Below are 27,516 nucleotides of genomic sequence, written 5' to 3' on the forward strand. Positions count from 1 at the left end.
CTCTTCTACTCCTTCTGCTTACATTTCCCAGTTCTACTCCATAGGTCTATTTAGCTGTACCAGATTATGGTCTACCTACTGACTGCCAAAACTGAGCCTGCACATGGGCCTGTCTTGACTGAGGGCAGGCTTGACCTCTTCAGGGAATTTACACGTGATATTCATTCATTAAAGAAAATTAAAAAGAACACCTGCAGATCCCATGTGACATTTTTGAATGCTTCTTTTTCCTAATTCATCCTGCTGGCCAGCCATTTGCCACACTTCCATTTAGAAAGAAGAAACACTTTCAGTTATTTATACTGTCAGATTCCTTGGGCAGTATGATAGATTTTACAAATAGGAGTGCTTTTAATGTTCACCAAAGTCCCATGATAATATCCATGATTGAAAAGGTGAGTAGGGTGAAGTTTGGAGAGGGTAATTTGGCCAACATGTATCAGATGGCAGTGAACTGACCTTATCCATTTGATCTGTCCAACCATTAGTTTCTTTGTAATTGCAATAGGTTCTAATGTAATAGAGTAGCCATTGTCAAAGAAAAAAAACTGCACCAGGTACTGTTAAACAGACAAAAAGACTTTATGTGAGGCAATTTAAGAGGGGATGAGCCAGAACTATGTATAAATCAACACTACAGAACAGAAAGTTGAGGCAGGTATATTTTAGTTCATCTGGGTTTGCTAATTGGCTTTACCCAAAGGAAAAGTCAACTTTCTCCTATCTTCATGACAGCAGGTAGTTTTACATCTTGCAGTAAGACACCTGACAGGTCCATTCCTATATTCCTGCAGAAACTAGGAGATAGGGCTATTCTCTTCTTTGATGGTTAATTTTGAAATACATAGCCCCCAAGTCTTCCTAAGAGACATACCCAGGTTTTAAATGGTGAAGAAACATTTAAAGATATTTTCATCTCCAAAGACAGAGACAAAATATAATTTTCTAAGGAAAATGCTCTTGGATAATAAAAGGAGATTAGAACCTAGACGCAGCAAGAAGCCAGACTACAGTTAAGTCAAATCAAGGAAAACATGAAGATAAGTTTTGCCAGTACTTCCTTTGTTGATGGGAAAGCAATGGTGCTATGGATCAATTAGGAAAGACAGTCCATGCATTTATTCCAGTATATTTCCATTATCGAAAGACTAGTTGAACTATCTTCTTAGACTTGGCAGTGCAAGATATTTTCTGTAATCAGTCAGGCAGTTAGTGAGGGGATTCCTGTGGAAATAAAAAGGAAAAGAAAGATTCATAGTTAGAGATCACCAATTTTTGAGTGTACAGTGCAGCCAGTCAGGAAGATTCTAAGTTTCAAGCCTTCTTTAGATGGTGGAATAAGAATATTAGCTGCAGTCTGAGAGATTTCTCACTTTGCAGTTTAAATGTTTTTAACAAGAGAGGTTTTGGTAAGCCTGTCCACATAGTTTTGGATTTTGGAGCACTGCATGGAAGATATGAGTTCTAGACATCTTTCTGCATGGCCCACACAGCAGCAGTCCCAGGCACAAAAGTTGCCCACACTTGATCTGCTGTCATGATGAGTCTTTTAGAATTTATATCAATTCATCTGGCTTCAGCTCACAGGGTTTCTTCAGATCCTGGGAGAAAAAGCCATCTAAAAGACAACCTGGATTCCCAATAAGGAATTGTGAAGGTATGTTTTAGTTTTCAATAACACCAAGTAAGGAAGGTAGGGATAAAATTGAAAATGTTAGTTTGGAAAGTTGTAACCAGGTATTGAAAAAAATTGCAAAACTTAAAATCTGGTAGGTGTGATGACTAGTCTTCATTGTCACTTTGACTGGATTAAAAGACTCCAGGAGAGGCCATTGGATTGTCAGGGCACTAATCTCATCAATAGGTTAGTTCATTGATGAGTTCATAGCTGATTGGGCTATGAGGAGGTGGGATCTACATGGAGGAAGTAGGTCATAATCTTGGGGACTGTGTCTAGTCCCTGGCTGCTTCCTCTCTGGCTCTTTTCCTGCCCTCTGCTTCCTGGATGCCATGAATTCAGCAGCTTTTCCCTGTCATGTCCTTCTGCTGTGATGTTTAACCATAAGGGCCTGTTAAGTTTGCCATGCTATAAATTTTTATTAGGAATTTGAGACTGGATTTAAAATTCCCTTGAGACTGGAAAGTACAGCCAAAAATTCATCAACAGATTTCACCTATATATTTAGATGGATTCCTTTCTCTCTGAGGTTCCTCAGAACATGTAAGTTTTCTGGGTCTGCCAAAGAGTGACTTTTCCTGGTTTTCCCAAGAGAGCTTTATAAGCACGATTCCAGAAAGTTGACCTCGGTTCCTTAAAACTATCTTACCTGATCTATGCATGCTCTAGTTAAATGTGATAGTCCAGGAAAAGGCTTGGTTATATAGACAGTGTTTCCAATTATGTTCTGTTACAAGGAGGAAAGATTTTTATTGAACCTATGCAAATAGTTATATTGCCATGAAAATAAGAATATTTTGGAATTTTTAACTGGAGAAACTAAGCAGGGAGGAAAAAGACATGCATAATTTATGTTTACAAAATGTTTACATAATCTGCCAAATTTTAATTAATTATAGATAGATTAAAAGAAAGAATTTCTTTTACTAAGGATATAGAGGATGATAACATCCATAATATACAAAATAAAATATATAGTCATTTTCATCATTTCATTTAGTTTTAAGGAATTAATTCCTACTCTGCTCCATATTGGGCTAGCAATCTCAACCCATCACGTTCTTTGTCAGAGTTCTGGAAGTCTGAAAATCCTGACTCAGTTCAGTACTATGGTCTCAAAGTTGTTTCAACAGTGCCTCAGAACACTTGTCTCAGACTACTTAGCACAGTACTTGGCACAGGTCTCTGTAGAATGCTTATTGCTGCAGACAAAAGACTATGCTGTTGATCACTGCAAACACTTGCAGGGAAGCATTAGAATAAAACAAAAATATGTCTTTGGTTGACTAAATTATTGTGGTTAAATATAAAATGAGGGCTAATTACAAAAATAATGGACTGGCAAAGGTATTTAGCTGTTTCTGTGGCATGCAACATTAAAACACCTTGATTAAGACTGATAAAACTATACTCTAGTTTGATATCAGGCATAGAGAGCATCAACCAGGATATAGGGACAGTGAAGGTCTTGACAGATCTATAGGAGTTTAGTATAATTTCTGATATATTTGTGTTAACATTTTACCTATACAAATATAAAGTAGGAAAGCATATAATTCTCTTTTTATTTAATAACTTTGCAATTCAATGCATTAGAAAAACCCAATTATTTTTTGTATCTCTATGATTACATGATAAAAGATTTGTTACTTTCTAGAGGCACTCTGGGAAATCCCAAAGTCAGTTTAGGTGTAATGGATATAATTTAGTAATAGATGATTGGAAGACAAAATATTAGATATTACCAGGAGTCATTCAGAAACAATAATCACATCCATACTAATGGAATAATAAAGTAAAAAAAATAAATATAGGAAATAACATGATTATAAAAAAATCTTAGCTCTTTTGAAAGTAAGAGGACTCATTTTTTAAATAATCAAGTACATGATAAAGTCAACATAAAGTGCAAGAAATTATTCTAATAGGAATCAGAGCCTTTACTACCTAGGTAGAGTATTCAAAGGTAAAGAGAACTGTTTCTAAAATCTTATTAAGAGCAGATCAATAAAGTAATAAAAAATATGCCATTTTAATAGAAAGAAACAAATCCTAATTTTGCATGACCTTAAGACTCATTTAAGAAAATATATAAAATCTTACCCAGCTTTGACCACTAGACACCTTCAGAAGGTAGCAAGAATGATGGGATAAGTGTGTTTAAAGTGAAGGGTAGTATTTTGAGAGAGATTAATGGCAATGTTTCTTTTACTGTTATAAATTTTACAAATTTAAATTTTGACTATATTTTTGATTATACACATTGATCATATTTTTGATCCCCTTTAACCCCAGTATCATCTCCTCTACTCTCTCTGTCATCCATTTTCACTCCAGCCAAATGGGCCTGTTTTTGTTCCCTTAATGTAACAATGGCTTCTTCTCTCTCAGGGCTATTTGCCATATTGTTCCATTGGTGTAAAATGTTCTTTGCCCACGTGTTTACATGGCTTTCAATTCTTTTGAGTCCCTGACACTCTGAAGTAAAGAGACCTTCTCTGACTACCCTATTTAAATTAACCACCTCTGATAACCATACACCCAGTAACTTGGTTGTTTAACATGGCTTGTATTCTTTACACTGTTTTATTTTGCTCCATAGACCTTTCATTTTTGAAATATTACATTTTACTTGTTTATTATTGGTTTATGGTTTGTCTCCTTGTAGTAAGATGTATCTTCTACGAAGACATAGACTTTTCCTATTTTGTTCACATTTCATATTCTGTACTTATATCATCACCCAACACTTAGTACGCTTTCCATATTTATTTGTTCAGTGAATGAATATGCTCTCACTATTTAAATATATGAATCCTTTTGGTGATTAAATAAATCTGAATAACATTCTTACATTTTAAAATAAAGTTTTTCAACTTCAGCACTGTCTTACATTCTAGGCTGTATAATTCTTTCTTGTGAACTTACCTTGTGAATTGTAGGATGTTTAGCAGCATTCCTTCCCTTTACCCAGTAGAAAGCCTCTAATTATGACAACCAAACCCACCTCCAGATGTTGGCAAATATCCTGGAAAAATTGCCCCAGTTGCTCAGATATGAGCTCTACCAAGTTTTGACTGATTTTATTTCAATGTGAGTTAAAAGCTCTTTATCTGTGCTTATATAATAATCTATTGTTATCTCTATTTCAATGTGTATATGTGTTTAATTATTTCATGTTATCTATATATTAATTATCTCCTTGTTTGTCCATACCAACTAGGTAATGACACCCAGAAGTGCAGGAACTGAATTTTCTCTCTGTATTGTGTGAATTTAACACATAATTTAGCACACAAAGGGAACAATATATGTTTTTGAATGAATGAATGGCACTAACTCCTTTGTCTAGGTAAAGCTACTGAAAGTGAAGATGATGTAAGTCTCTCCCTTCTGATAATCAAGAAATCAACTGGGGCTTTGACAGTCCTATTACATACAAACAGAACTTTAGAGTAAAAAAATTACAAGAAATGAAGGGCAGTGAAAATTAGAGCTGAGTCCCCACTATATAAAGAAGCATCTCATATCAAAGAGAATCATTCAAAAGTCAGTGGAAGCATAGGTGCTGTGGTTTGTTTGAATAATTTAGGCAGTTCTACATCTAATGCACCAGGGGAGGGTAATTTTCTGCTCTATTTTCCCAGAACATGAGATGAAGCTATCACTAGCATTATTCCTACTTTCAGAAATGTTCCTGAAAAGGCAAATCTGAGATAAGTGATACAAAAACAATCATGTGACTCCTTCACTTTAGATGTTGCTAAGCTATTTCAGTGAGAGCAACAGTGATTTGGTTCTGTCATTTAGACTATTTCACTGAAAGTAGGATATGCAATTTTATGTTTTGTTTTTAAAAGTCTCTGTTTCTTTCTTATGATATTCTTTCTGGCTTTGTTAAAAAATAAAGCTTGCTTACTTTGTTCTGTGTAATTTTTCAAATGTCCACATTCATTTAACGTCATGATAATTGGAGGTGAAATTAAATTGAATTAATCTTATTTTATCATTAATTGACATAATAATTATATGTGCTCACGGAGGTATAGAGTGATGCTTCAATACACGTGTACATTGTGTAATGATGAAATGATGATAGCTTACCCATTATCATAAATATTTATTATTTCCTTGTGGTAAAAACATTCAAAATTATGTCTTTGAGCTATTTTGAAGTGAACAATACAATATTGTTAACTCTAATAATCTTTCTATATAATGATACACTAGAACATATTTATCCTATCTACTTCTGAATTTGTATCCATTAACCAATATCTCCTCTTCTGCCTCTCCTCCCTAGCTGGGGGCCTTTAATAATAACTATTCTACTCTCTAATTCTATGAGATCAGCTTTTTAAGATTCCATATGAGCAATATCATAAATCTTTATCTTTTTGTGCCTGGCTTATTTCCCACAACATTATGTCCTCCCAGTTAAATTGAATTAACTTTAAAATTACATAGATATATAGGGAACTGGAAGTCTTGATGGTGAGGTTGTTATTGCTGCTTCTGCTGCATCTTAACACCGATGAGCTTGGACTTGGTGGCTGAGCAGCTGTGATTCTTACTGCCGTGAGAGTTCCTGGCTACAGTTAGGAGTGAAGCTAGAAACTGGAAACTGGAATGCAGTTTTCAGGAGAAGCTCTCATCCCTACTAGTGTGCTTACAGTGGCAGCAGTGTGGGTTCATATCTCTTCTGCCTCCAACATTTCATCAGCTTGAGAAGCAGACTTCACCCAGCTTGCAAAGCCTGTCTGTAGTGACAGTGTTGGGAACCCATTGGTGAGGCAGCTAGTGCTGCAATGTGTTTTGCTTGGACCAAAGGAAGCTGGGCTCTGATAATACAGTTCTGGATTGCATGGGATGTTTGTAGCTCAGAGAGGCAAGAGATAAAAGACAAAGAAATAACATAGTGGTCCAAACTCAAGCTGGTTCCCCTCAGTTCTGAAGACCCATGCAGACCTGTAGGCTACTTTCATGTGCAGGACATCGCCAAGTCCTCTGCTTCTGGGTCTTGGATATCACCTGTGAGTGGCCCCTGTGATAGGGTGCATGCAGGTCTTTGACTTAAAGATGCAGGGACCAGTCTACTTCATCTGTAATGCAAGTTGGTGCTGTTGTTGCTGCTATTGCAAACTTCTTGGAATGAAATAAGGTAAGATTGAACATCCACTGCAAGGTGACAGTTTAGGGCAAGCATTGGGCAGACAGCATAGCTGCCCTTCTACCCCTCCCATACTGCCAACATACAGATTGCTAAAAGTCTCAAACACCATTCAACACACTCACAGGTGTGCCATATTACTTTTGGAAGTATGCACAGTACCAAATATTTTTAAGGGAATGACATTATAGCTGCTATTCTTTGTTATTCAGGTTACTCAATTTGCATATCAGCATACCATGAACCATGTTGTTTATTGATGTACTAAGTTGTTTACTCTTAGTGCATTAGTTGTATACCATAGAAAGTAGCTGCAGCTGTCTGACTTAGTGCTTAACATTTTCTAGTTGGTTCTAATACAACTGTTCTTCCCCTTTCTGTAATTGGGAGTGTCTGAGAATGCTTGTTTTAGAGGGAACTTAAGGGAGAAAGGAACCAGGACCTTAAGAAGTGAGATCTATTGGGAGTACAAGAACTATTAGACTTTTCAGGAAAACACACATGTGGTGGCAGAGGTAGAGATATAGAGGGAGTGGTTAGGAGCACAGGGACTTGTAGGAAAAAAATTTGTAGTTCTGCATGTGAGTGCACTAGGTGACAGCAGCCGGGCCAGGGCTGTGGGACAAAGAACCCAGCCTGGGGAACCCACCCATTCCCCAGCACAGCTGCGATGTTGGTGGCCAGGCTGGAGAAGCAGTTACATAAAGCTAGCCAGCTGTTTAGTGTAAAAATAAACGGTACTCTAAGGGACGAAGCTAGACGATGAATTTCTGGACATGGAAAGGAAAATAAATGTTACTAATAAGGTTGCAGAAATTCTTTCAAATGCCATTGACTACCTTCAGCCGAATCCAGTATACAGAGCTAAGCTAGGAATGCTGAACACTGTGTTGAAACTCTGAGGGCAAGTGAAGACCACGGGCTACCCACAGATGGAGGGGCTGGTGGGGGACTGCGTAGTGAAGTATGGTGAAGAGCTTGGCAAGGGCTTCACCTTCAGCAATGCCTTGATCAAGGTTGGTGAATCCATGAAACTAATGGCCTAGGTAAAAGACTCTCTTGATATTAATATGAAGCAAACTTTTTTTTTTGGTACTGGGGATTGAACACAGGAACTTCCATTTGCAAGGCAGGCGGTGGCACCACTGAGCGAAATCCCTGGCAAAGCAAACTTTCATTGATCCACTTCAGTTACTCCAAGATAAAGATTTAGAAGAGATTGAGCACCACCTGAAAAAGCTGGAGGGGCTGCCACCTGGATTATGATTATGAAAATAAGCGAGTAGGTGAGATTCCAGACCAAGTCAGACAACCGGTAGAAAACTTTGAAGAGTCAAAGGATTTGGCTGAAGGAAGCATTTTTAATTTTTTAGAAAATGATGTAGAGCAAGTCATCCAGTCAGCCAGTTGGCTGTGTTTGTCGAGGCCACACTAGACCATCACAAACAGTCCACAGAGAACCTGCAGGAGTTGCAGATGCCGAAAGAGGCAGCATTGAGTGTTTCCAGGTGACTGTACAAGCCAAGGCTGGTGAAGAGGAGTTCTAGAGAGCCCAGTGGGGTTTCTACAACCTCTAAGGCAAAGACAACAGGTCTAATATTCCCACAGATCAGCCCTGCTCTCATGATCTCTAGGGCTTTGAGCCAGAAAACCAAGGAGAATTAGGATTTAAAGAAGGGGACATCATTACATTAACCAATCAAATAGGTGAAAACTGTTATGAAGGAATTATACATGGGGAATCCAGATTCTTCCTTATTAATGATGTGGAAGTGATTGTGCCTTTACCTCTGTAAACATGTAACTCAAACTTTGGACACACTTTTATGACTGAAATGAATTCACACCGATATTCTCGCCATGTGGTGTTCTGTGAACTCTGCTCTCTGACAACTCAATGACTTTTCTATGTGTGTTCTTTTTCTGAGTTATTTCATATCAATTTAATTTATATAAATGATTTTCTTGTCCGCACTAAAATATTACATAGATAATTTTTTCATATCTTCATATTAATATCTTTAGAGAGATTTAAAAATGAATAATTTCTGGCAAAAGAGGAGCTTGTGCTTAAATGTGTATTTCTGGTGATAAACATTGTTACAAGTAAAAAATATAATCCTTATTTTAACCCTTGACTCAAAAATTCCATGCATATCTTCTAGGAAGACAAGGTGGAAGTGGGCAAAACCTGCTACGAAGAGATAACAAGTCATTTTCCTCATCAAAATTGAGGAGCTCATCTTCATATACTTCCCATTCCTTGTAATGTCATATAACTAATATCATTTTATCTTTAGAAAATTCTGTGGAATCAATAAGATAGATATATTTGTCCCTAATTCATGTTAAAAGAAAATAATGTCCAGAATGATTAAATGACTTTGATAAAAGCACATCTTTAGTAGAGATGCATTCATTTAGTAGAAAGTAGCCGCCTAGTCTTGCATGGTGCTAAAGACTGAGTTTAACGATTGCTCAACTTCATATGTAAGTGGAGCTGTCTTCTCTCCAGGGTTCTTAGTAGGCTCACTAGTGTTCATGATCAGATATTTGTGAGAGAAAGGGGAATTATGAAATAGGTTCCCTATCCTGAGGGTCCTTATACATGCAAATAAACAACCTGAAACATCAATTAGCCATCTTGTAGCACCTCTTTTAATCATTGTGCTTGGAAATATGCTCTTTAAAAAAATTAGTTCATTTAGAATACATAATAATTACATTCATCTTGGCGAATTATACATATACATAGTCATATTTTGATCATTTTTATTTCCCACCCCTCACCTTCCCCTCTCCCTGGACACATGCTTGTGAAGGGGAAGTGATCAGATTGCTCATTTTGTTAGATGGCAGATGTACCTGCTTGGGGAAATTAAAGTAAACTGTCCTAAGTTTGACAAACATTGAGCTACTGTCTCCAAATGGAATTGAGAACTGTAAATCAAAGATCATAGTTTTATTTCGGTGGTCCTATTATTCTCCTCTATATTTTTGTAGGTAACTAACTGTAAAAGCTTTCAAATTAAAAGACCTGCACATAGGATTCTGAGAATCCCAGGTTTACTTGGAAGAAGATATAAAATTAGTTTGTATCCCCAAACTTCTATAAAGAAAAGAAAATTTGACACACTAGCCCCATTCTGCCTAATATTTTAGAAAAAGCATGAGCTCAGAGGAACTTTAGCACTATCAGCTGTCATCAGCAAGTCTAGGCTTGAATATATTTATCTTCAGGTTGTACCAAAACCCAGCAGAAAGAAGTGGTACTAAGGGACTGGTATTCTCTTGCCTCATCTTATTATTTCACATTCTGTCCCTGAAACACATTGAATCTTTAAAACAGTGAAGTGTATGGAAAATTCTCATTATACTCCTTAATACATAATTGTTTCTTGTTTTAATGTTTTCCTTTATACTTTAATATCAACAACAAAAGTCCAAAACAGCACGAAGGTATATAAAATGACCTTTTCTATAAAATGATGAAATGTACTATTTCCACCCTTTACCCGTGATATACCTTTAGTACTTTTGACAATGCTAGACAGATAGTAACTGTCAATAGATATTTAAATGCAGGTTTAAAAAAGGGGACTTATTTGTTGTGTTCTCTAACATTTCAAGTGCTTTCTCATTTGCTGGGATGTTATAGTGAGCAAAACAATTAAATCTGTTAGTGAGAAATTTGGTGTCTAATATGGGACACTCACATTAATCATCATGCACATATATAAACTATTTTCAGTACTGTGAAGGGAAAAGATCTCTTTAAGAAAACTTTCCAATAATTTTTGATAGGAAATGGTTTGACTTATCTTGTACAATGATTCCAATTGATCAATTTCATCTTTTCATTCTGTTTACCAGTAAACTCAGAACTAATATTTGTCTTAATTTCAGATATTATGTTGGCTTTATCATCAACATGTTTGTGTTCTCATTTTTATTGATTTTAATATTCCAGCAATGAATTCGTTCAACAAATACTTATAGAATATTTACTTTATGAGGTTGGCAACAAGGCATACAATATTGAACAAAAGAAAGCCTGATGGAGGTTACAGTACAGAGGGGAAAAAGAAATTAAATAGTAAATTCAGACAAATATAATAACCACATATCACTAGTCTTATGGGGAAAAATCATAGTACTATGTGAGACAGAGAATAATGGAAGAGAAAGGAGAGGTATTTTGCAAAGGAACTGATATTTTGAATGGAGACCTGTGAGGAATTGTGCAGATGATGAGAGAGAAAGGGGTGTGTGTGTGTGGGGTGTGTGTGTGTGTGCACATGTGCCTGTTTGTGGCACACATTCATGAACATAGGGAGTGGCTTGAGAGCAGGGGAAGTAGAGGGAAGAGCAAGCCACTGAAGACAAAAGAAACACAGACCTTCTTTTGCAGAAAGATGACTCTTTAATAACTAAAAGAAGGCAAAGTTGATTAATACTTGTTGAGCTAAGGACAGAGGGACACTAGATGGCATAGGAAGTGATGGACTATTTGGAAGGTTACTTTAAGGATTTGAGTTTAATTTTAAGATCATTAAAAAGCTACTGAAAAGTTTTCATGGGAGAAATAAAATAATGAGAATTGCACTTTATTATATTTACTTTCTCAGCTACCCATGAAATAGATTAGAGAGAAACATAGTGAATTTAAAAAATGTATTAAAAGTGTTACTAATATCAGCCATTTCTATTTTATTTAAGATTTTCACTAAGTGTATAACACTGTAGGTTTTTTGTTTAAATTTATACTTTTTATTGTTGTAAGAAAAATATTTCTTGTCCTATTTATGTTGTTTTAAATAGGACATTTAAACAGTTCACTGAATGTTGTTACAACATTCTTTCAAGAAGAAAGTTTGAAGGTAGATTAATGAGTGGAGGGCAAAAAGATAACAAAGAAAGAAAGAAATAAGGAGCGTGAAAGAAAAAAAAAAGTGGAGTGCACCAAAATATGGTTTGACAAGTTTGTCAATGGCTCTAAGCCCACCTGGAGGCACAGTCCTATTCTGTTTACCCGGAGATATAAAAGACTCATTATTAGTTGGACATCAGTATATTTGTAGAACTAAATGACTAATTTATTAAGACATTCTTATCTTTTCCAAAAATTCTTACATTTCAAAAAGATAGCTATGTTAGTAGAATTTTCATCTTGCCCTTTCCCTTGCCTTCTCCCTTTATCAAAACAGAGATGACTATTATGTTTAGGGGTCCACGGATTATGTGTGTGTGTGTGTGTGTGTGTGTGTGTGTGTGTGTGTGTGTAGAAAAATAAAATACTACAGCAATATGGCCTTTTTGTCATGGAGTTCATTTTGCTTTTGTTGGTTCATTTTTGTTGCAATTTATATACTCTCTTATGTTGGAAAGTGGCCAGCTCTGAAGTTTAAGATGTTTAAATTCCATGATGGTTTCTTTAAAAAAGGCTAAAAAAGAGTTTGCCTGCATGTGAGTTCATGTTTGCAGCTGTTTGCAGGCAAAGGCAGGGGAGGGTGTAGCCTCTGTTTTAGTCTTGCTGCCACCTAGCAGGCTCATTTGCTTTGATAATAACTGTATCTGGCTTATTAGTCTCTCACATATCTGTCTTGCAATGACATTTTTCTTCTCTCATTGAAGGTATGCACAATGTTGGACTAGAAATGCTACAGGCTATCTTTCTGCATTCTATCACAGCCCATCCATCCAGCAAAAACCTTCGAAAAAGTTCACAAAGTACCTGCAGCTAAATTAAGAGGCTAATGACTGTACTGATGACTCCAGCATGAAGATGCAGGAGTGCTACTGAGAAGGAAGTGTTTTTCCACTGCAGAATCTATTTAGACTATTTCAAGCAATTGGAAATTTTATTTCCTGTGAAGCTTCCTGCACTGTAGGATGTGAATATAGAAAAAAAAAACCTTTAGTTTTTCATCACTAAGGGCTGTAACAGTTGTGGCATATAGAAATGCAGTATCCGTATGTTATCTCAGTAACTGTCCTCCAGCTGCTTTGGGCCTCCAGACCTTATCAGGATACCTTGGAGTGAAGATTCCAATATCCTTTCTTCATCTTTGACTTCTTATTAGCTCTTCATCCTGCTTTTAGTTATGGCTCATCTGTTTCTACAAGGATTTGCCTTCCTACAGAGTACCTTTCCTTAATGAAACAATAAATTATTTAATAAGGGTTGTTAGCATAGATTATTATAAAACTAAACTTTTATTCTTTCCATTGTCCCTTCACATCTGCTCATTCATCACTTTTCTCTCAATCATTGAAACCTCTACCTGGCATACAGGCAGAAACCTGGGTACCATTCTTGGTACCTCTATCTTTACCACCCCTCTTATCTGTCCATCATATCCACTCAACCATAATTGAAAAACCATCTTTCAATTCTGAAATCTTCTTCATTGACATTGTTACCACTCTTTTTCCACACCCTTCTTCTTCCAATTAGATTATTATGATAGCTTCTTAGTGGGGATAAAAATCTGATAATGGGGAATTTACAAAAACAATTCAGATATTTGTATATCACCCATAAGCAGGTAGAAAATATAATTTAAAAAATTCTCAGGAACGAGGCTAATAACAAGTGTTCATTTTCCCCCTATAACCTAAACCTCAGTGTTATTGAGATATTGACAGTGCAGAAGAGATACTGGGTAAATTCTGTACTATGACATTCTCTTGTATATGATAAATAGCTATTCTCTTTATATTTTATATTTGTAGTTCAATCTCAATTAAAATGTCATGAAGATTAAGTTTCAGATTACACAAGAAATAAGTCAAATAAGGTGCAAAGTGCTCCGCGCAAAAGTGAATGATGCATTATATAAACTAAAGACTATTTGGAAACATAGCCAAACTCAAAACTAAAAGACATAAATCATCATAAGGCAAAAATGAAGAAAACATACAGAACAGCTGTGAGCAGAGGTGCACCAAGCAGTTATGGAAAATACACTGAAATCTTAGCAGCATGGGTCTGTGTTTAGATACATGCAGAAGGAGAAGTGTTTATCCATGGATCTCAAAAACAGGAAACCAGCACCATTCTGTTTGCCCAGAACCATTGCCACCAGGGACCACCCTATCCGGGAAATGAACACCAGGAAAGCACATCCACAGCCTCAGTGAAGCAGCAAAAGTTTACTTTCCATTTTCTTATCCATGGTGGTGTATCTTAAATTGTAAACTTCAGAATTGTGTCAGATGCATATATGGAATTAAGAAACTAACCCATGAAACACCTTGGGACTTGCTGAGTAGGTAGTTGCTATGAATGGCATTTGACCAGTGCAGAGTATATTTGACTTCCCCCAAAGCAATACAGAATGATCGGATGAAGATATGTTCTCAATGAAACTGACCAAATCACTACAATGATCTACTGTGGGAAAGACACAGGTCCTGACTGTGGAAGAATTTAGATACTTAAAACTAGAAATAAGAAAATGATCTGAAAGAAAACTTACAATCAGTTTATTTAAATTGTTCAAAAAAGGCAAAAAGAAAGGAAGTCATAAGGGAGAAATAAAAGTGCATAAAAAGAATCAGAAAGTTTGAAATGGACCCAAATAAGTCTGCGTTATGAATACAAAGATTGAACAGTAAATCAGATACAACTGACACAAGGATTTATATTTGGACAATGGGTTTGAAAAAATTACTTGGAATGTACAAAAAGTAACAAGAAGATGGGAAACATTAAAATTAGCTAAGGAATATGGAGTCAATATATATCCAATTTTAATTGATCACAGCCAAGAATTTTCTAAAGTGAAAGGAAAACATAAATTCTCAAATGGAAGAAGTATGTTCTTAAGCAGGAAAAATAATGAATGAAAATTTCACACAGAAAAACAATCTCAAAATGTTTTTACTCCAAAGACAAAATTATGATAGAAGCTACTAAAAATAAAAATTGCTTATAAAGGTAAACTTGGCAGCACATTTCTAATCAGTAATAATAGGTGCCAAAATATAATGGGATTACAACTTCAAAAGTGGAGGGAAAATAATATTGGAAGATAATTCAGATGTTAAATTAAATATGCATATTTAAAAACTATATTTAGTTTGAATAGGTTGGGTTATTCTATGGATTAAAAATATAAAAATTCATCATGCATTCATTCTCAGTGTGTTGTAGATATCTCTTCTCCATACAGGGGCTCAGACTTGATTGAGACTGCTCCAATATCTTAGTTCTAAGCCTCTCATGAGGACCCCCATGATTTCTACTGCAGAAAAAGAAAAAGCAGGGAGGGATTATACCTGTTTTGTCTCTGAGGCCAGAATAGACTGATGTCCCTTCTCACGGATCATTGGGTAGAACTGGTTAATTAGCCTCACCTAATTTCAAAAGGCTTCAAAGTGTTGTTTCATTTGCCTGCAAAGAGAGATAAACCAGATACTGTGAGCACTGACAATGTCAACCACAGTTCAGCAGTCTTGTCTGCTGATTGCTGGTTCTTTCTTTCCTGAATGCAGCATCTTTAACTGAGAAGACTTGGTTGTTCTGTTTAGTCACAGAACTATGGCCTAAGTGTGGGATCTTTGGAAGATGCAAAGTAGTCTCTCCATTAGATCCACAGATAGCTCCTCTTCATCCAGAGACTATAATATAGAAGCTCTCTATCCTTAATCCACAAGTTATGAGGTATGATCAAAATGTATGGTGAATGTATAAATTAAAAACAATTATTACAGTAGAAGACACATTGCCATTGTCCCTCAAAATACTCCCTCTCCCTCTTGCTTTGAACACACTTATCCCACTGTTCTTGCCACTTTCTGAAGCAGTTCTGGAAGTCTTCTTTTGCTAATGCCTTTACTAGGCATGATGAAAAATGTGGTGAATGCTGCTGCCAAGTGTTAGCCAATGGAAAGGCAGCCTCCTAACAACATTATTATTGTATTCTCTGCCACCTTATGACTTCTGGTTCATCCCTAAAGTCAAAATGAAAAAGAAAGGTAAACATTTTGAATCACTCCAGGATATCCAGGCAACCAGAACAGTGCAACTAAAAGCCCCCATGAAAAAGATCTTCCATAATTGCTTCAGAAAGTGACAACAATGATGTGATTAGTGTGTTGGAAGAAGGGGGAGGGTGTATTATGCAGGCAATTAATGACAATGCATCTTTTACTGTAACAAAATTTTAAAAATTTAAACATTCGCTGCGTTTTTCAATCACATCTCCTATAATGGTGGAATGAGTTTTGGTTAAGTATAGTAAGTGCTTTTACTCAGAAATGAGGAAAATATAAAATATACCAGTCACAGGTGTCTAACAACTCTGAAATCCTGACAGTAGGGATTGTGAGGATGTTCTGACCTAGAGAAGGGGGAATATTCCTTTATTAAGGCCCGATCTGGGCTCTGATAGACTTCTGTTGTTTTCCTTAGCCTCTGGTGCTGCCCAATGGAAGCTGTTTCCTTTCTGTTATTCCCTTTGACCATATCTGAAGTTCTGTCATGAAATATATCTTCCTAGGAGTCATATTGCTTTCTTGTCCTGCTTTCTGCTTAGAAAAGCTGGATGCTCAAGGTTTACTTTTAAATTTTATGAACTTTCAGTCAAGCTTTTAGAACCTCTTAATATTTTTATGTGATTTTTATTTGATTTAGGTCAGTTTCATAGGCCAATTACTCTATATCTTTGCTGTCTCTCTCTAATGAAACTAAATACAGATTAGTTTTGCATTCCAAGAAATGGGTAAATTTTTATTGTAGTATTTGTCTTGAGTAATTTTATTTGATTAAAAATTTTATTGAATATTTTTCCTCAGTGCCTTTTTTATTGTTAAATTTTACCACTTTTAGCACAGGAAGATTTTACTTTTTCAATACTACAAGGTTTGAATTTCTGGACTTTCTTTTCATTCATTTCCACTTCCAAATCATTTCAGAATTATTCTTTCTCCTTTAATTCTTTGTCAAATTTAACAGCCAATACACACTGTTAAGGTTCTCTTAAAGATACAAACTCTTAAGCAAATAGCTTGCCTATTAAAAATTTTTTTCTTGTGCTTTTAAAGTCTGTGGCCTTCCAGTCAACTTCTTAGAGTAATTGTTTTCTGTGAGATGACTTGACTTGCTCTGCCATCCTATGTAGTATGAGGCTTGCGTGTTCTTTTTAGAAGGAGAAAGGGACTCTTACAAAGGAGGAAGATTACATACCTACACTTGTCTACCTTGATAGGAAATATCATCACTTCTTAGTGGTCAGAATTAATCACATGTCTCTGCATAACTACAAGGTGGCTGGAGAGGAAAGCCTCATCAGTGAGTCTATGAGAAAAGAGCCAGATATTACTGAGCTTTAACAATGTCTAATTTATGTTGTGTAAATTCTGAACACATTGAAAATGAGGGAGGAGTGATATTGATAATTCCAGCAGAAGTCAGAGAAGGAAAATAGAAGCAGGTACCTGTAAATTTTGAGCAATCTAATATACGCTAGAGGTAGAATTTCAAATCAGTTGGAAAAAGAATGTATTATTTTCCTCCCTAAGTCGTGTTAGAACAATGCACTTTTCACAAGTAAGATAAAGTAAAATAAAGTTCTTGCTTCATAATTTACACATGTATATGTTATATATAACATTGAAGGGTTGAGTAAAGCCATTTCCTCTTGGTCAATGAATGACATGGTAAGGAATTTGTATTTTATTCTAAGAGACATTAGTAGCTATTTGAGGATTTAAAAGCAAGTAAATGAAATAAGCAGATTTATGAATTTGAAAGATTACTCTTTTAAAAGGAAGAGTGAACTTTTGAATAAAATTGGGAATACAGTACCACTAGGAGAAATGTGCACTAAACCCAAGCAAGAGATGATAGCATAGAGTTGGTGGCGGAGGGCAGAAATTGAATGTGTCTTAGCCTGAGAAAGCAGAACATGTTGCTGGGGATTTAGCTCAGTGGTGCCACACATGCCTAGTAAGTGCAAGGTCCTGAGTTCAATCCCCTGTACCAGGACAAAAAAAAAAAAAGAAAGTAGAGCATGGTTTGCTTTTTTATTTAGAAAGCAAGAGTGATGAAGTGATAGAAGATGGAGAAACACTCTGAGGTTGTTTTACTGAGGTGAGTTAATGCTGAGTGCAACTGATTTTTGCCTGTAGGACTTCATTGATAATAAGTTGAGTAATTTGCATCTTGGAATCATTCTCTGAAGGGGAAAATTATGCATTGACTCATGCACCCCTTTGGTATGCTGAATTCCCTAAACATCTGTGTGGCACAAAGTTGGACATAAGTGTTGAGCTGGGTCCTGGGCATCATGAACAAGGAAACCCTGACTCAGAAGGCCAGAGATGGAGGGATGGAAGAAGAAGAAGAAGCACTGTCAGGTTGTGTCTGCATGAAGATGCTCAGAATCCAAGAGAAGCTAGAGCAAGAGACATATGAGGCCAAGCAGATCTCAGGCAGTGCATGAGCCCTCTGATACAGAAAAATGTAGTGTATGAAGAACAGACAACCTATTGAGTCGAATGGTGATGTGGTGAAGTGATGAGGGGAAGGAAGGATATGAATGTGGGTGGAAACAGATATGTCCATAGAGTTTACTCTGTAATATAATCCGTATTCTATCTTAATACAAAACACTCTAGGGCTGGCTTTCTGCTATAGCACATAGCATTCACATACCTGGGTGCTTAGAGCTCCCATAATAGGACCTGGCTGCAGGCAAAGAGGAGAGAAGGGAGCAGCAACATATTAACAAGGGTCCAAGTAGTATGCATATTCTTTGTTGCTTAAAACGGACATGCACAGGGGAAATAAAATGCTGAATGACAGAGGGTGGGAAATAGTGTGTCTTGAATATCTGTCTAAAACTTTTCCCAGGTAATTTAAAGCTGCTGTTAATGAGCAAAAATGGGCTCACAGCTTCCTGTTGTTTGTAGTAAACACAAAATCTTCAACACTATCCTGAGTATGGTCAGTCTCTTTAAGTTAGTACTACAAACACCGGTGGTTCTCTCCAACACAGAGTCCATGCAACATTATAGGTCCATAGCTCTGTGGTTTTACAAATGACCTTATTCAAAATTAGTCTCCTCATGTTCAGTCATCTCATTTCAAGAGAAATCTCCCTTACAGATCCAGTAGGAGAATATCAACCATGCTGTGAAGCCATGAATCAATATAGTTTGCATTATGACATCACATTTCACAACTATGTGTAAAAGGCCATTTTTCGAGTTCTCCATGCAGATCTCTGAAGGAATACAATTAATGAGAATACTGGATTCACAGAAACCTCTGAGTCAAAGGTCTATGAATGCCAGTATTACAATTATGGCTTCATCACTTGATAATCACAGAGATGATAATTGTAAGGTTTCCCACATGAGCATATTGCACATTATAAATTTTCCCTATAATCTTGAATCATGCCAGAAGCTTGTTAATTGCTCCAAGTACTCCAAACCTTGGAGAGAAAATCACCCTGAACCTATTAGCTCACTGTGATCTCAGCATGGCAAGTTATGTAGACTGGAGTGTCAGTTCCAGAAAAGTTATTTTTTTAAGGATGTCTCAATATTTTGTCAATTCCTGTCACACTTGGTGCCTTGAAAATATCTTCCATAATCTTTCTTCCCCCCAAAGCATGTATAAACAAATCTATTTCCTTTTGCAATGCTAATTGCAACTGCTATATAACTGTGCCTCTTCCTAATAACATTATCCATATGTCAAGGTCTTCCCCTAACTGGCTGGTTATCCTAATGAGAGAATTATTTCTTCCTTCTGCTGACTGCAACCCATTTATTTTGTAAACTAAATATTTACTATAAAATAACATCAATATAAATAAAAATTAGCAGTGATGGTGCACTAATCTCAGGTCTAGTGATGATAATTATAATAGAATGCCCTGGAAAATTATCAGAAGCATAAGTTTGTGAGGCTGGAAAATCTCTTTATCCTTAGTATATTTCTGAATTAACTAATTTTGCATGGTAGTTGAGGATTCCTCTGGAAAACAAACAAACAAACAAATCCAAATGATATTAATTAATGTCTTACACAAATAAACACATCCAGAAAGTCTTTGAGATATGTGGGAATGCAATGATGGAAAATGTCAAGGAAGGACCTTAGATTGGTGAGCGAGGGCCTAGTCTGAACAAAGAAGATTGGTATGTTAAACTCAAATCCTCAATATTAGTGAAAAATAATGGTTCCATATAAAATGTAGGGGGCCTTATTTCAACCAGACTCAGTATAAGGGACACCACTGGTCTGATGCCTAGATCCCCATGTTAGAACCTTTCCTAAGTTAACAGAATATTGGAAGCCAGTTGACTCATAGCTGGGTATGCTTCTTGAGAATGCTCCTGGCACCAAATGTCTTATTTAGGTTCCTGTCTGTAAAGTACCTTCAGGAAAGGAGCCCTGTCTTGGTCAGGGTTATACCTTAATTCCTGTATGATTGGCTGAGGCACCTGCTGCTCTGCATTGTAGTTTAATTTTTCCTTTTGCTTAATCTCTCATCTCTTGCTCCTTACGAGTCATTAGGAATTAGGAGACCACATACCTTAATAGACATCCTGAGCATATATCTCAGAACTTGAAATAAATGAATCATAGCTGCAAATCTAGAGATATCCTGGTGATATTTCTGTAGTCGATATTTAGCTATTTACTTGAGTAACTCCCACCTGGGAAAGGGAAGTATTAAGCTGTTTGAAGAACTGTTGGGTACAGGGGCATAGGGTGCCAGTTAACATTGGTATCTGGTGACACAGAGGGTCGTCATGACCCTGTGATTATAGTTAAGAGCATAGATGGTTAATAAGTGGAGGACCTCTGTTTTAGCTCTGTTAGAGTATGTTCACTGGAGACCAGGGACCAAGGATCATTTCTGAGTCTCTGAATTTAATATTGGAATGGATGTACTGAATATCTGGTAGGAATCTTGCTTTGATTTCTTGATATGTGGGGCAAGAATTATCACGGTGGATAAGGCCAAGTCAAAGAATTTCACTTTTTTCTTCTGCCAAGTCCTTCCTCATCTTCCTCTTTCTCAGACAGTGGTATGCTAGTCATGGTTAGTAACTTAAACCTTGGGGGAAAACATTCTTATTTTTCCCACTTTCAAATTTCCAGTATGTGGGCTTCCCTCATGACCAATTTTAAACTGCCAACTTAATATTATAATGCAGAGAAGGAAAAAGATGCACATAATTGCATCTTGTAAATTGGTACAAGCTGGGTCCACTAAACCATTGCATGTGTTATTTCTAAGTGTACTCTTCAGATGTTTCCAGTACGAAATACTTGTGTAAGAGTCTGTCTCTGGACAAATATCTAACCATCTCTCATGATGCATATAATCTGGTACATGTGGTACCTATAGAAACCCAAAGCATTGCAAGGTCTAAACAACCATGCTGTAACATCCAACCTGAAGGAGCTCCATGGAAGACATGGCAGCTAAGGGAAGTTAAATGATGTGATTAACGTCATATATTAAATACATGAGAGCCCATGCTGGAAATGTATCGCAAACGTATCTTTTCTTTTAGTAATTCAGTTTCTATTTATTATAGACATTTTTATTATAATAGTAAAACAAGGACAAAAAACCAAAAATAACAAGAACCTCGAAAATATCTCCACATCGCCTCCAGATGTGATATTCCTATTCTCTCACCATGTGATTCTCTTACTTTGTTTCCTTTGTTCCTTAGTTTAGCAAATGAAAGACTAAGGCATGAAGCACCATCCTCAACCCCATATTTCAGGTGTTTCTTAAGGATCCGCAAATTGGGGAAGACCTGGCAGCAGCCCATGCACCTGAAACCACTATATAAGTCCTCCAGTTCTGCAGGTACTTTGGGACTGGGACCTGTCTCCTAGGACAGATCCTCAGGTGGCTTCTCAGCCTCTTCCCTTTCCTTTGGGTCTTCCCTGTCCAAGCCATCTTCACTGTCAGTTAGGATGTCTGTTAGGCACACATAAGAGAGGCTGGTTTTTGGAGGGATCTTCTTGAACAGGTAAGTTTTGCTTTTATTATCATCTTTGTGGTGGGCTCCAAATCTTCTTCTGTAACGCCCAAGGCAGTCACACCCCTTTTCACTGGGACAGGCTTCTAGTAAATATTAGTGACTCTTTTTCTTTTCAGTAGATATTGGAGACTCTGAGGGGTTACTGGTCAAGGAGGAAGGTAAATGGGAATGTGCCACGAAGGAGGAATTTTCCCTCTCCATCAAATTTTGATTTAAAACCATCTTGGAGGATCCAGGACCATCCTGATCCATAGAAACACACTTTAAGAAGAGATGCAGGGCAAATGTTCTTTCTCAGGTTGAGAAATTCTCTCTTGCATCCAGATTTGAACTTAGGACCATCTCATGTGTCTCAGGGGCATCACCTGGAGAGTTGTGCAATTCTACATCCAAAAATTTGTCTTCATAGAAGTCCTCTGAGGTTGAGGAAGAATTATCTGCCACTTTGTGGCCTTGAGTTTGGGACAGTACATTGACTCTACCCTGCAGAACATCTTGTAAATCCAACTTTACTCTTGTACTGCTCAACTTTTTCACAGGTTATTTATTTATTTATTTATTTTTGGTACCGGGGATCGAACTTGGGTCCTTGTACTTGTGCAGCAGGGGGCAAAACCACTGAGCTAAATCTCTGGCCCTTCACAGGTTATTTTAAGAATTTCTTCTCTAGGTGTTTTTTCTTCTCTTTGTGTTTCATGGTTCAACTCTTTGGAGAATTGCTGATATCCAGTAAGATTCTATCTGAGACTGTTCTCAGAGAATAATTAGTGATGATAAGGAATGAAATGTATTCACCCCAAAACAACAAACAACATAAGACACTATCTATTCACTAGATCACTGTCCTTTGTAATGCTCAGTATGATACCGTGGTTGGTATGATACCAGTTATCACTAAGGCCTCAACAGGGTTCTGTAACCTATTGATGACATCCGTGGTGTTTCAGGACCCCACCAGTATTCACAGCACTGCAGGATTGCTAAATCTATTGCTTAAGTTCATCTGTCATTGACTTGAACTTTCATACCCAAAGTGTAGTAGATGGTACTGACTAAACAAAGGAAATCCTTTGATGTTTCTAGGGATAGATACTGTACTTCTGAATCTCCCCAGCCCCAAGGATATGCAGTGCTAGAGAGGATTAGGCTTAGAACTATGTTTGTATCATGGAAATTAGTAAATATTACATCATAGTATTACTATTTAAATTATCTGGAAATACGTGTCAGATACATATTGTAATAGAGATGTAGATTTGAGAGTACCTCATAAATCCAAACAATTCCAGCACTTACTGAATTTCTCCTGCTACTGGGAACATTCTCATGTGTCTTCCCAAGCCAACCTGTCTCCTTTGCCACTCTTCTTCATCACTTCCCAACAGTTGGGAGAGAGTCAGTTTTGTCTACACAAAACCTGATCTTCGTCAGGAATTCTGTTCTTGTGGCTGACAGTCTCATTCTCCATGAGTCTGTGCCAGCCCCCAGTCTGTCTTTTGGAACATCTGTGTCCTTTAGAGTTTGAACTCTGAGAAAGCTTTATTTTACCTCCTATTCTGTGTAGAACATACTGCATCTTTTAAGGTCAAACTGTTTCCTCTCTAGTAATTACCATGAGACCCAGGCAATGGCTTGTCCTCCTTCAGCCTCCTTTACCCTATCAGTTCTCTCTGTGGTTGTTACCACTTTCTAAGGGCAGAAGGTTTTAGGTTTCAGAAGCTGCATGCCATCCTCATCTCTTCTTCACTTTCTTCAAGAAGTATCACTCTAACCTCTGTTTATACTGTCACATCTCCAGTCTGTCACCCACATAATCCAGGATAATCTTTTCACTTCACACATTCTTCAGTTAATATACAAAGTAGCATATCACAGGTTCTGCTTGTTTCATGAAGTCAGATTCAGGAGGATAGGTATACATTAAGGTATCAAAATTTGTATACCATAAGATTTTGGCTGCTATAAGGTCACTCAGGCAAATGTGGTCTGAAATGCCTAAGATTTTAGATGTCAGAAGTTTCAAAATGATTTTTTGAAGCCACCAACCACAACCTTGAATTAGCTCAAGAACCCAGCATTGGTTTCAGGGCTGGGCCAGGTAACCACAAGATGAGCTTGGAGCATCCTGATGAGCCACAGTGTACTCAGGGATCACAACAGCGTGTCCTTACTCAAAGCTGTGTTCAGATACTCCCAATCTATGAATTTTCTCTTTAGAATTACCACCTGTGTAAAAGTATGAACTGAGCACATTTCCAGTGAAGCAAAAAGCAACACTGGCAAGACAGAGGGCAAGGTAATGTTTTCTGTAATTTCTGGAGGTCAATCCCACTCACGGTCAGAAGTAGAAGAGCACAACAGGTCTGTCTAGAGATTGGAAGGAACCAGTCAGAAGCCTGGAGCCCACTGCAGTGACCCATGCAAGTCTGCACCAGGAGGCTGTGGGGTCTGTGACAGAAGGCCGAAGGGTCTGCAACAGAAGGGTGACAAGTCTGCACTGGAGGCTAAAGAGTCTGCTCTGGTTCAGCTGAAGAAACATCCATAGCTTCATCTGTGTGCGTGTGTGGGTGGGAGGGGTATGAATTCTGTGTGACTCCTTGTGACTCAAGCAGGCTTCTGCCACTGCAGATCACTAGGGCCAAGGGGAGGAGGAGGGCCCAAGGTGGGCAGGGCCTTCAGGGGTCTAAGAAGGCATCATGTGGAGGTGAGAGGGGAAGGGGAGGATGTGGAAAGAGCAGGGAGTAAGGAGGTGCAGAGGGGAGGAGAGGGACAGAGTAGGTAAAAGAGGGCAGGGGAAGGGGAGAGAGGAAGAAAGTAGGGAAGGGAAAGAAATGGAGGAGAAGGAAAGCAAGACAAGGAGAGGGAGTTGCACATGTATTTCTAAATAGGTGACATCCACATTAAAGTTTCTTCTGTTTTTCTCCCCCTCTCAATGTTTATAGTTGCAACATGGACTATAAAGTATGAAAACTAAAGTATACATTGAAAAGAGTAATGTTGTTTCTGCTGACCTAAGAATTCATGGCTGCTACTTTGCTTTTTAGAAGTTTGCAGTATCTCCCTTAAGAAAATAGATGAGGGAAAATTAAAATTCATGTAAGATGAAAGATGAAGGAATATGTGATCAAAGTCCATAAATCATGAAAGGTACACATAGGATTTGCCCAAACAGAAATATCAGGAGATTTGGGATTGGTTCTATGCTTTTAAAAGGCACAACTTAGAATATTGAAATTATATGTCTTTTGTAGCAAAGACAGGTAGTAACTGAAATGTGGCTATATTCAAAATGTTACATGTTCTTGAATATTCATGTCAGATATGTCTTCTTGAGTGACAGGGATCCCAGAGTATTAGAGCCAGATGGTGGTAAAATGCCTTGAGATCCTGGGCTAATGTGAGGGTGGGGTGTAGGAACATTTAGGAAAAAGCAGAGGCTGGAGGACAAAAGCAAAAATAACAGCAAATTGTCAGTACAAGCAGCAAAATTGAAAAAGAAAACAGATATAAAAAATAGTACAAAATTCTTTTGAAAATGCCCCAGGGAGAGGGATGAAGGCAAGTCAGAGGAATTCCTTGAGCCACAGGGCTATAGCTGACACCTCTATGAGGCACCTAAAGCCTCTTTGGAGAGAAAAAAGAGAAACCTGTTAAAGGCACAGCAAAGGAAAAGAAAATCCTATTTGGATGTTCTCAAAGGTTGGTTTGAAGTGACTGATGAAAAGCATGGAAATCCTTTTGAAGGATTTTATCTGAAAATTCATGCAAATTTTGAATTCCTATTTATAATATTGCCATCAAAGTGTTTTGTTTCTGACAAATATTGAAATAAAATGGTGCCTCCAGAAAAAAATGTGCCATATAGGTTTTCCCTAGGTAACTCCCAGCTTTTTAAGGAATTTCTCACTTCAGTTGCTGCTACTGATTAGATGTAAAATGTTCCCCAATATTTTCATGTGTTTGAAGGGTGGGTTTGGTCCTGGGGGCACTATACTCCCCAGTGGATTCATGGACTAATGAGTTCAGTAGCTAAATGTGCAGTTAGAAGGTGGGGCCTGGTCAGAAGGGACAGATCACCTTTGTGTGACCTGGAAGTGTTTATTCTTGTCACCAGCTCCTCTCTCCTCTCTCTGCTTCCTGGCTTCCTCTCTGCCAGTTTCCTCTGCCAGCCCATTACTGCCTTGGAGCTAGCGGATCACAGACTGAAATAGTAAGCCGAAATAAACCACTCTCTCTGTCCTAACGAGGGGAAGGTAATGAAGACAGTTTCCAGGAAACAGAAGAGATTGTTTTGGGTATTATTATTGGGACTATATATTGTTATTTGTGTTTTTACTGGCCATATTTGTTATTTTTGTCTTGAAACACTACTTTTATTTCCTTTGTACCTCTGCTGAGATGGCTCTCTCTTCCCCATTGAGCACAATCTCCTGGGGCTTTAGGCTAGGGGTAGGCACTGTATATGGAAATGATCAAAATGAACTTCCATCCTGAATTTCATTTTTATACAGTGACTAAAATCAGTGAACATCTATTGATCACATTGGCAGGACCGATTATTACACAATTCCCACTATGATAGTGTTCTTGTAATTTTGCCTTCTTAAATCTGGAATGTGCTTGGTTCCAAGCCAAATTCTCCAGTCTTTCCTGAGATCCTTTTTGAAAATATATTTTCATTAGTATCTATTAATTTTGTAAAATACTGGGTTTCAAAGTGGTATTTGCATTCATGTATATATTTTGATCATATCCATCCCACCATTAAGCACCCGGACTGCCTGCTCTTATTCCTTTTCTTGTTTACTAAGGAAACCGTGAGGTACTTGTTTTTCTGAGTCTGGCTTATTTTGCTTAACATGATGATTTCCAGCTGCATCAATTTTCTTTCATATGACACAATTTCATTCTTTTTATGGGAATATTACTCCATTGTGTGTGTGCAAATATATTTATCCCATTTAAAAATCCATTTATACATATATAAATATATACATATATATATATCCCATTTAAAAAATCCATTTATACATTGGTGGGAACCTAGGTTGGTTCCATATCCTGTCTATTGTGAATTGTGCTGCAATAAACATGGGTATTCATGAGTATGCTGACTACTTCTTTCAGGAATATCCTGATGAGTATTACAGATGGATCAAATGGTAGCTCTATATTTAAGCTTCTGAGGAGCTTCCATACTGATTTCCATAGTGGATATAGAAATTTATATTCCCACCAGCATTGTATGAGGATTCCCTTTCCCCCACATCCTTACCAGCATTTATTGTTTTTATGATTCTTGACAGTAGCTCTTCTGACTGGGATGAGATGGAATCTCAATGTAGTTTTGATTTCTATTTCTATGATTGTTAAAGATGTTGAATATTTTGTCATATATTTATTGGCCATTTGTGATTCTTTTGAGAAGTATCTGTTCAATTCATTTGCCCATTTATGGATTGGGCTATTTGTTTTTTTGGTCTAAGTTTTTTTTGTGTTCTTTATATATTTTAAATATTAATCCACTATTAAAGAGTAGTTAGCAAAGATTTGCTCCCATTTCATAGGCTGTCTCATTAGGCAGACTCATCAGGCTGTCTCATTTTATAGGCTGTTTTACTCTGTTAGTTGGATAGTT

The 27,516-nt window shown here is 37.2% G+C and overlaps 1 long non-coding RNA gene and 1 pseudogene across 1 annotated transcript in view; both read left to right on the forward strand.

Moving 5' to 3' along the window:
* LOC147825862 (uncharacterized) overlaps positions 1-27,516 on the forward strand; it is a 269,968-nt gene that overhangs the window by 187,652 nt on the left and 54,800 nt on the right. The gene's annotated exons all lie outside the window — the stretch shown is intronic.
* LOC101710012 (endophilin-A3-like) lies at positions 5,898-26,765 on the forward strand (annotated as a pseudogene).

Source organism: Heterocephalus glaber, unplaced genomic scaffold (genome assembly GCF_053883595.1).
Source record: "Heterocephalus glaber isolate CG9 unplaced genomic scaffold, H.glaber_assembly_v1.0 deba00001481, whole genome shotgun sequence".
NCBI classification, from domain to species: domain Eukaryota; kingdom Metazoa; phylum Chordata; class Mammalia; order Rodentia; family Bathyergidae; genus Heterocephalus; species Heterocephalus glaber.